The 11,444-nt window shown below is 40.8% G+C and overlaps 1 long non-coding RNA gene across 1 annotated transcript; it reads left to right on the top strand.

The window, feature by feature from the left end:
• Positions 1 to 144: 144 nt before the first annotated feature.
• Positions 145 to 4,397, top strand: LOC120983731. The gene is made up of 3 exons (XR_005775174.1): positions 145 to 228; positions 2,015 to 2,373; positions 4,199 to 4,397. It is a non-coding gene; the product is annotated as an uncharacterized LOC120983731 (long non-coding RNA).
• The last annotated feature ends 7,047 nt before the right edge of the window (positions 4,398 to 11,444 follow it).

An 11,444-nucleotide genomic window follows, 5' to 3' on the forward strand; every position in this document is an offset into this window, starting at 1 on the left:
GGTGTTCTGTGCAAATCTGCTGCCCATACAAATCTGCTGCCCGCGTCACTTCCTGTCTGTACGTGCGGCTTCTTAGGTAGGTGTGTTCTAAATCCTGTAATCTTATTGGCTATATGGAGGGCTTGTCTCAGGGCAGCTGATCTTAACAGCTGCTTTCGGTGAACGCGCGGGCAGCAGATTTGCACAGCGCAGGGCTGTGTGAACGCGCAGGGGCAGCAGATTCGCATGGTAAGCACAGTGTATGTTATTTGTGCTTAAACCTATATAGGGCACAGTTGGCAGACTCGGAGGGGGCATCTTTTATTGGGGGACAGTGGGCAGACTTGGATTGGGCATCGGACACTTAAAGGGGGCCTCCGATGCATCATGTAAACCTATATAGGGGACAGTTGGCAGATTCGGAGGTGGCATCTTTTATTGGTGGACAGTGGGCAGACTTGGACTGGGCATCGGACACTTAAAGGGGGCCTCCGATGCATCATGTAATCCTATATAGGGGACAGTTGGCAGACTTGGAGGTGGCATCTTTTATTGGAGGACAGTGGGCAGACTTGGACTGGGCATCGGACACTTAAAGCAGGCCTCCGATTCTTCATATATTCAAAGCAGGGCAGCAGATTTGCACGGTAGCCTCAATGTATTTTATCTGTGCTGAAACCTATATAGGGGACAGTTGGCAGACTTGGAGGTGGCATCTTTTATTGGGGGACAGTGTGCAGACTTGGATTGGGCATCGGACACTTAAAGCAGGCCTCCGATTCTTCATATATTCAAAGCAGGGCAGCAGATTTGCACGGTAGCCTCAATGTATTTTATCTGTGCTGAAACCTATATAGGGGACAGTTGGCAGACTTGGAGGTGGCATCTTTTATTGGGGGACAGTGGGCAGACTTGGATTGGGCATCGGACACTTAAAGCAGGCCTCCGATGCATCATATATTCAAAGCAGGGCAGCAGATTTGCACGGTAGCCTCAATGTATTTTATCTGTGCTAAAACCTATATAGGGGACAGTTGGCAGACTTGGAGGTGGCATCTTTTATTGGGGGACAGTGTGCAGACTTGGATTGGGCATCGGACACTTAAAGCAGGCCTCCAATTCTTCATATATTCAAAGCAGGGCAGCAGATTTGCACGGTAGCCTCAATGTATTTTATCTGTGCTAAAACCTATATAGGGGACAGTTGGCAGATTCGGAGGTGGCATCTTTTATTGGTGGACAGTGGGCAGACTTGGATTGGGCATCGGACACTTAAAGGGGGCCTCCGATGCATCATGTAATCCTATATAGGGGACAGTTGGCAGACTTGGAGGTGGCATCTTTTATTGGGGGACAGTGTGCAGACTTGGATGGGGGCATCGGACACTTAAAGCAGGCCTCCGATGCATCATGTATTCAAAGCAGGGCAGCAGATTTGCACGGTAGCCTCAATGTATTTTATCTGTGCTGAAACCTATATAGGGGACAGTTGGCAGACTCGGAGGTGGCATCTTTTATTGGGGGACAGTGTGCAGACTTGGATTGGGCATCGGACACTTAAAGCAGGCCTCCGATTCTTCATATATTCAAAGCAGGGCAGCAGATTTGCACGGTAGCCTCAATGTATTTTATCTGTGCTGAAACCTATATAGGGGACAGTTGGCAGACTTGGAGGTGGCATCTTTTATTGGGGGACAGTGGGCAGACTTGGATTGGGCATCGGACACTTAAAGCAGGCCTCCGATGCATCATATATTCAAAGCAGGGCAGCAGATTTGCACGGTAGCAATATATTGGGGGGTGTCTGCGCAGTATATGGGGGGGGTGTCTGCACAGTATATTTTCTGGGGGTCTACGCAGTATATTGGGGGTTGTCTGTGCTATATATTGGGGTGGTCTGTGAAGTATATTGGGGTCGCCTGTGCGTTAGATGTTTGGGGGCAGTGTATTATATTTGGGGGAGCTGTGCAGCACGTGTGGCCTGTGTGTAAGATGTGTACAACCCTAGTTTCACCAAAAAATATTTTTTTCCTAGATCTCCTCTGCCATGGCATGCTTTTTGCTACGAAACTGCAGCCATCTCGTCACTCATTGGAGAAGGATGAGAAGCTGCCCCCCAGCCAGAGGGACACATCTGCCACCAAATCCGTCGCTCACTGGATTCTGTCATCTCCGTCTCTGTGTCTCCCACAATCCGTGTGTCTGTCTGCTGTATATGTGGACCGTCTGCTGCACTGCGTCTGTTCTGCCATTTACTCTAACCTGTTTTTTTTTGTGTGTCCCAACTCTGACCAGCATGTTCTCCTATGGAACACGAAGTACCTGAAGTGGATTGAAGAAGCCCATGTTTGAGGCCCGCGCCCCCGGCTGGAGCAGTGAAGGGGCATCTGACAGGTGACAAGCTGCTCCTGTTTGCACCGCTACTTCAGCATTGTGTACGGTGATCACCGCGAGGTCAGAGGTCGGCAACCATAGGCCGTCCACATGCTGTGAATTACATCTCCCATCATGCTGGCAAATCATAATGAGAGGTGTAGTCCAAAACATCTGGAATACCAAATGTGTATGAATGAAAAGCATGGTGTGTGTGACTGGTCAGTAACAAGGGTTGGAGCCTTGACGTGGCGTTACTGCTCACATGTGTGTCCATGTGCCAATTCAACCAATGTGAGTGACTGTAATACTGATGAGGTAACTAAATACTGTGACGATGGAGAATTAAACGACCGTATCTCCTACACACTGCTTACACCGTGACTGTATCTCCTACACACTGCTTACACCGTGACTGTATCTCCTACACACTGCTTACACCGTGACTGTATCTCCTACACACCGCTTACAGCGTAGCAAAAGACAAAGAGGGAGCAGTGGCCAAAAGCAGAACAGCACAAGGAGTGGTGACCAGCTTATATTCTCAGGGTCACTACGGCCAGCATCACCCGATTGACACAATCGCTACTAATTTGGACATAGTGGGATCGCAAAGGGGGGGAGGGGGTGGTTCACATTCACAGGCTACTGCCTGTGCCTGCTTGGCTGACCGCAACTTTGAAGATTACTTAAATAAAAACAGGAGTCATCTTATTCCACAACTGTATTTTATTAATAGATATTGTATTGATTAATATTTAAATCATAAATAATATTGTTTTCAACAGGACACGTACAATACATCACAATGTCATAAGTATTAGCTAAAAATACACCCTTTCACCATGTGTTGTTGTGCTCTGGGGGGGGGGGGGGTTAAAAAAAATTTGTTTCATTTATTCTTTTCCTTTAAAATACTGTTAGCAATCAGGTGATTTGTATACTGTTAATACGTTAAGATATTAACAGTTCTGTTGTATTCAGATGACACCAAATAATGACAGCTTGGCTGGCACAATTTGATATGTCCATATTTGTTTAAAAATTAGATTAGTAGATTAAATTATATAAAAAAAATAATAGTACCAAATTATTTTTTTACAGTTTTTAACTATAACTCATATAGAAACAAAAACAAGGAAAAGGTTACTCGGCAACCGTTCAACACAATGGGGAGTCCTGTTTTCCAACTGTTCTAAAAAGCAGATTCTCAAATTCGATGGACTGTGTTCACAATTGTACAACAGGTGTCAAACATTTCCCGTTTGCATCCAACAACAGTCTGTGTGGCATCATCCTACAAGCGGATGTTTAAAATACGCTTCTTTCAGCCCGGTCATGGAACACCTCTAGTGGCCACTCATCAGATGGTCACTATAGGTGCTTCCTAGTGCAGTGTTGCACAACGTGGAGGGCATGATTGCATGCTAGGGTGTGGAAAGGCGGGATCCAGGGGGCCCAAGTAAATTCTTGCCCAGGGTCCAATCAATATTAAAGATGGCCCTGAGTGTATGACATGTGCTGGGCTACATACTACAGTGTATGACATGTGCTAGGCTACATACTTATTATTAGATTAGTATATTGTGATAACTAGGGTATAGTATTAATCTTTTTATATATGACCATTTAAGATGTATCCCTTCTTCAAAGTAGTCACCTGGAGGACACTGGTTGTCTCTGTTGAGCAAAAATGTAAAAAATTTGAGGTTAGTTTACAAACCTACAACAATATTAGAGAGACATTGACAATTACTATAGTATCACAAAATTTAAAAAAAAATTAAATTTTTGTTTGCTAAATGGGAATCCAAGTGAAAGTATCTTACATGGAGCTCTTCCTTAGTCTTCCTCCTCCGTCGCAGGACACAGCGTTAGCCTCAGTCGATCCAACAAAGAAAAAGGTAAGATTGTTAGCTTGAATAGTTACCTGTTGAAGACTGAAAGTGCACGTAAGGTAGTCTAAACTCTACCGTTTTGTTCTTAGACAAGTATCTTACATGGAGCTCTTCCTTAGTCTTCCTCCTCCTCCGTCGCAGGACACAGCGTTAGCCTCAGTCGATCCAACAAAAAAAAAGGTAAGATTGTTAGCTTGAATAGTTACCTGTTGAAGACTGAAAGTGCACGTAAGGTAGTCTAAACTCTACCGTTTTGTTCTTAGACAAGTATCTTACATGGAGCTCTTCCTTAGTCTTCCTCCTCAGTCGCAGGACACAGCGTTAGCCTCAGTCGATCCAACAAAGAAAAAGGTAAGATTGTTAGCTTGAATAGTTACCTGTTGAAGACTGAAAGTGCACGTAAGGTAGTCTAAACTCTACCGATTTGTTTTTAGAAAATGATCTGGAGCTCTTCATTAGTCTTCCTCCTCCGTCGCAGGACACAGCAGTTGTGCAATCAGCATGCTAAAAGATAATGTTAGAGAGAAAATTTTTCCAAATGAGAAAATGACAAACCTCAATTAACTGTAATTATTAGATTGATCAGATATTTCAAGGGAAGGAGTTTATTGCTATATATATTTATGAGAACAAGTAAAGGGTCATACCTAGATGTTATTATGTCTGTATGTCTTGTGGATTATTTTAAGAATAAATTTACAGTTGGATGTTATTATATGTGCACATTTTGTATGAATGTAATTATCTAGATTAACCATTTGGAGATAGTTAGATATACCGGACCTTTGTACTGTAGTAGGGCACATGCTATTTCCATTCTTGCATCCCTTATATGTTCCTCCGTGGTCTTGACTTCCCAGATGGTCCTTGTTTGTAGGAATTCCTTGGCGAACTTCAAAAAAATAAAAATAAAATTTTTTAAAAACATTTCTGATTTTGAACGACAGTGACATGATTCTTTGCATAGAATTTAAGTTGGTTATAAATAAATTTACCAGCAGAACTAAAACGCCACAGCTACTCGAATCTTGCTGGTTGTTGTGATACTGGATCCAGGTCTTCCACTCTGCGGCTTGTTCTTCTGGCTTGTACTTGCTCAAGAATAGACTGTCAATCAAGCATAAAACATTTTTTTTGATAATGGCTTTAAATGTATACTACAACATACATGTTTTGCCTAGTCTCTTGGACAGCGTTAAGTCTTAATGGAAACAACCGTACTTCCAGTTCTTCTGAATTTTGTCAAGATAGCAGGTTTCGTTACCCTGGGGATCCATCACCACAAGCACTTTCTCGGACATGATCACCACCTAATAAAAATAATAAGAGCTAAGTAGAGTGAAGATATTACAAACATATCTATTTAAATAAAAAAAAAAACAATTAAAGCACTGAATTCAATAACAACCCAAATACACATTATTAGGGCATCCATGGAAAACATTTAACGAAATTCGTTCAATGATATTTTATAGACTAAGAACAATGTGGATAATGGCTTTATTTAAGACAATGAAAGTTATACCTACTTGTAGCTGTAATAGAGTATAAATAAAATTTATACATGGTAGCATTGAGATTGTACTTCTACATATTGAAATATACACCGTAATTACATTAAACTTTAATACATGATTAAATAAGTAGAACATAAACAATGATTTGACCAATATATACCATCAAAATCCAGTGGGCTCCAACATTAATAGGGCATATCCATATATCTTCATCTGGAAACTTGACCTGAAAGAAGGTTAGGAAACATTGCCTTATCAAATGTATGTATAAATCATAAACTTAATTTTAAAAAAAAGGATTTTTATTATAGAATTATATATTATAAATACAAATTTAAACAGTAACCAACCTTTCCAAGTGTTTCTATTTTTCCGTAAAACAACACCGAGGACAAAACAGCATCAAACTGGCGCACAGGTTCCTATTGAAATGCAATAAAAGTTAGCAAGTAATCTAACTAAAGCAAAGGACATAAAAAATGAAGTAATGTACGTAACACTTGCCTCATGCTTCGCTATCAGATGATGGATATAGGCGTCAATAACCTGCATCATACAATATAAAATCGATTACACATATACACATCAGTTAATCATACTTGTCAATATTATGTATTTTTTTTACCTCGTCCACCAGCCAGTTATTGCCATGTAGTGTACAAAAGGATGAACTATACAGCTTGTATGGTCCAACAACTGCTTGCACAGAGCCGTCGTCTTCAGCTTTCCACAGCATATGAACTAAAATAGAAAAAAAAAAATAATTTGAAACTCCTGGTCGGTAATAGCAATCTGGGACCAATACCTAATACTGGTTGAGTCTGCCCAATCCTAAAATTTACTTAAGGTTAAGAAATCTAAAATTTTGAGTTCAGTCCTACAAATATTAACCACCTACCATGAATTTTACTTAATCACTGTAAATAAAAACTTTTGTAGTGCTGCTGTTATGCAAAGGGTGAAAAACTCAACCAGTATTGGGTCAAATAAAAAAACCAGAACATGTATTGTTCAAATTCATACTGATTTTATTTAATGTAATGCCAAACGGTGGCAAATACTGAAAGCCTAAATATTAAAGGGCAGAAATAGCTAAAGAGTTAAAGGCCAAACCAACAGGGCACGGCCAAACAGAAGACCAACGTGGTCAAACAAACTTTTTTACAACCAGTATATGCTACCTCGTTCTTCTATGCTGGGTTCCACATTGATTGATACTGAGGGCTTTAAAATAAATGTCAAAATCAATATTCATTGCTTACTGTTAACATATTATAATTTCAATTGCACATAGTAGAATATTACAATTGCCACGTAATTTACTGTGGATGGTACCAGTACATGTCAGACACTCCCAACTCGTTACTTTAAATGACATGTTCCGGCCGATTATTATTGTGTCTCTGATCTCGTGAATACGTGACCTGTTGTATCCCTTGTTCCCTGTTCCACTCACTGGTTACCTTCACTCCTGTATTGGTTAAGTAAGATTTCGCCTACACTTATGACATTAATACATAATGTGTAAAGTACCTTTATTCTTAATCCCCTTTTCAATTGTACACATAAAATATCTATGAAAATCAGATGTATTATAGATACATATGTAACTATGAACTTATTTGTCTGTACCAATTTCAACTCAATGTTGACATACCTGTAAAGTGCTTTCCTTGTCTGTTCCTATCCAGTTGATGACAGAGGTCCGTTGTGGTCCTGGGGACAGGTGGGTGCTGTCTTCCTGAGCCATGGTCACATCTTTTTCCGACTTCTTGACTGTGATCCTCTCACTTCTTCTGAATGGCTTTATGTGGTCAACGTTGATCTTCTTCTTTAACGTAACGCCATTGGAATTCGCAAGTTTCACCACCTTGCCGCACAGCTCCTTGATAACATAAGGACCAGAGAAATCAGGCTCCATCTGTCCACCTTTCCTACCACTCTTTCTCATATTATATAGGAGGACCTCATTGCCGATACTATACACCACATCTTTGTATTTCTTCAGCACTTTCTTGGCATGCTTCGTCTTCTGTATTTCCTGGGCTTTATCAATGTGTTCCTTGGTGCTTTCCTTGATCTTCTCCATCGATGATGTCTTTTCCTCAACGAAGGCAGTGTACGTTTTCTCATCCGGAAGAATGATGCTCGAAAGCTGTGTAGAATATACAAAATAAAAGGCAAAAATTTATTTTAAATTACATTGTCTATATAAAACTTTGTCCATATGTATATAATATTAAAGTTACTTTACAAATTCACCAAAAAAAAAAAAAAAAAAAAAAAAAAAAATTCACCGGAAGTTCAACTGGAACCTCGGAGGGGAATACAGCCTCTCTCCCGTACATCAAACGAAATGGCGAGTACTTGGTGGTGGTTTGGACCTTCGATCTGATGGAGAATAAGGTAGCGTCCAAAAACACGTCCCAGTTGTTCTGCTTCTCATTTACCAGCTTCGTCAGGGCTCTAAAAAGAATGGCATAACAAAAAACATTACCTTTGATATTGTAATTAACGAACGATTGCCAGATAATATCAGATTACTATACAATAATTTGCCAAGCATCTGGTACAATAGGACATATGAAATTGTGTTGGACGGTGATTTAAAAAAAATAAAATAAATTCTTATAGTGAAAATACAATGCTTCTTTGAAAAAAAATAAGTGATTCTTTCTAACTTTTAAATAGTTCAAAATTAATTTTGAAGGAGTTGGGGCATTAAAACAGTAAGAGATGGCCTAGGTTTAGGAAAAGGAAATAATAAAATGAACTATTTCAAATGTGCCAGAATGGATCTATTAAATTTATTTTTTATATTTTAAGAGCAATTATGTTCTTAATATGTGATTGACCGAGAGCATACTACTTATTTTGAACACTTGCCTTTTGATATTATGATTGGTCTTTTCATCCAATCCGTTCGTCTGTGGGTGGTACGCCGCTGTCACACTTCTTTCGATACCCAAAATGGAACACAGTTGGCTGTTCAGCTTTAACAAAAAATAAAAAAAAAATTTTTACAGTGCCATTATCATAGCAAACAGCTTACATGTTAACTAACCGATTTAACATACAAGAGCACAGGGGAAATACACATACTTGGTTCACAAACTCTCTACCCTGGTCCGAAAGGATTCTCTTGGGACAACCATGTCGATATACCATGGAGCAGATATGGCGTCCGACCTCCGCAGCAGTCTTTGTTCTCAATGGGAATGCCTCCACCCATTTGGAGAAATAATCCGTAGCCGTCAAGATGTATTGGAAGCCATCAACCGTCTTAGGAAGAGGACCAGTTAGGTCGATCCCGACAAGCTCCCAGACAGCAGATACCTATTGGGAATAGAATATGTTATTTATAATTTTTGGACTTACATTTTGTAACACCAAGGGTATATTTAATTTTAGACAAGATATTTACCTTTATACACTGTAACGGCTGTGGAGCAGCGATTGGTTTTCCAGACTTCTGGCATTGAGGGCATTCCTGGATCTAATGAAAATGGCATGTTATTGGTGTACACCTTTCCTCCTAATACCAAATACGGATTAGAATGGTTTCTTACCCATCTAGTAATATCAACATGCATTCCATGCCAGAAGAATCGCGATCCGATGGCCGATCGTGTTCGGTTGATCCCGGAATGTCCTCCAATGGGCGACGCGTGAAATTCCACGAAGATTCTACAGGCCTCTTCCTCGTTTTTCACAAATCTTCGGTTTTCTAAGAACAACTCTCCATCTTACAAGAAAAATTTAAATATTAGAGCTTTATTTAGTGAAAAATTGTATGTGCACAGATAATCAGAAGGAGTGTCTTTGTAATACTAACCCTTTAAGGCAAATTTTGATGCGGTACGTCGTAGTGCCTGCCTCTGTATCTTCTTAGACTCAGACGGGTACTCTCCAAAGCTGATGAAATTGAAGACTTCCTTGTAGATTTTCTCCATATCTTTAAAAAGAAAACACAATGCTCATTGTCCTTTGGTCAGAAGACCAAAAAAACATAATAACTCTTCCTGCAATCCATCACCTTTTTACATCGGTAAGGGCTCTTTCACACTTGCGTTGTCCGGATCCGGCGTGTACTCTATTTGCCGGAATTACACGCCGGATCCTGAAAAACGCAAGTGAACTGAAAGCATTTGAAGACGGAGCCGTCTTCAAAATGCGTTCAGTGTTACTATGGCACCCAGGACGCTATTAAAGTCCTGGTTGCCATAGTAGTAGTGGGGAGCAGTATAGTTTCAGTCCGTGCGGCTCCCGGGGCGCTCCAGAATGACGTCAGAGCGCCCCATGCGCATGGATGACGTGTACATGCGATCACGTCATTCATGAGCGTGGGGCGCCCTGACGTCACTCTGGAGCGCCCGGGGAGCCGCACGGATGGTAAGTATACTGCTCCCCCGCTCCACTACACTTTACCATGGCTGCCAGGACTTTAGCGTCTTGGTAACCATTCAGAAAAAGCTAAACGTCGGATCCGGCAATGCGCCGAAACGACGTTTAGCTTAAGGCCGGATCCGGATTAATGCCTTTCAATGGGCATTAATTCCGGATCAGGCCTTGCGGCAAGTGTTCATGATTTTTGGCCGGAGCAAAAAGCGCAGCATGCTGCGGTATTTTCTCCGGCCAAAAAACGTTCCGGTCCTGAACTGAAGACATCCTGATGCATCCTGAACGGATTTCTCTCCATTCAGAATGCATTGGGATAAAACTGATCAGGATTCTTCTGGCATAGAGCCCCGAACAACGGAACTCTATGCCGGAATAAAAGAACGCAAGTGTGAAAGAGCCCCAAGTACTAAATAACTATCCTTTTCACTATACTAAAACTGTCTTATAACAAGGAAATTGACCAAACTATACTTTAACCTGGAGTGAATGTTGTAAGATAGGTTTATACTCACTGCTCATGATGAAATCAAAAACTTTTAGACAGATGAATCAACGACAAATCCTTTATTAGAAAAAAAAGAAAATATTTTAAAATCTAACAATGTAAAAAATAATGTATTGTAATAACTCACGGTTTAGACGTATGAAATCCCCAGACAAGGATCAAGGAATTCTGAGCAAATTACATTTGGAGCCTATAACGATTCAATATTATTAGTTGATTGAAAAATTTACTTAACTGTATTGGGAATACTCACCAACACAGAATCTAAACAAACAGGACACTGCTATGGCAAATTACTGAATAAGATACCAAGCCTGTGAATAAAGAATAAAGAAACACGGCACATGTCACAGATGTTTTTATGTACTACATAATATTATTATTCGGCAGTGAAGGAGTCTCTACTATATATATATATAAACACACACACACACACACACACACACACACACACACACACACACACACCACACCGGTACGCAAACAAGAAACCTTTAACACATTGTACAATACAATCCTTTGTTTAGGAGGATAAACAAACTTTAGCGCTAAAGGACGAGCGTTATCGTCCTGTAGTCGTTCCTTCCCCCCGCGTGTGAGGTCCACCAATCTGCGGCTGTTACTGACAACCGGATCCCTGCTGCATCTCGCAATGCGCATGCGCAGTGTCGGCATCATGTTCATTCCCTGTACTGGCATCAGCACAGGGAACGAACTACGCATGCGCTAGCTCGCGCATCGCGAGATTTCGGCGCTACAGCTCTGTGACGT

The sequence above is a fragment of the Bufo bufo genome, unplaced genomic scaffold (assembly GCF_905171765.1).
Source record: "Bufo bufo unplaced genomic scaffold, aBufBuf1.1, whole genome shotgun sequence".
Classification (NCBI taxonomy): domain Eukaryota; kingdom Metazoa; phylum Chordata; class Amphibia; order Anura; family Bufonidae; genus Bufo; species Bufo bufo.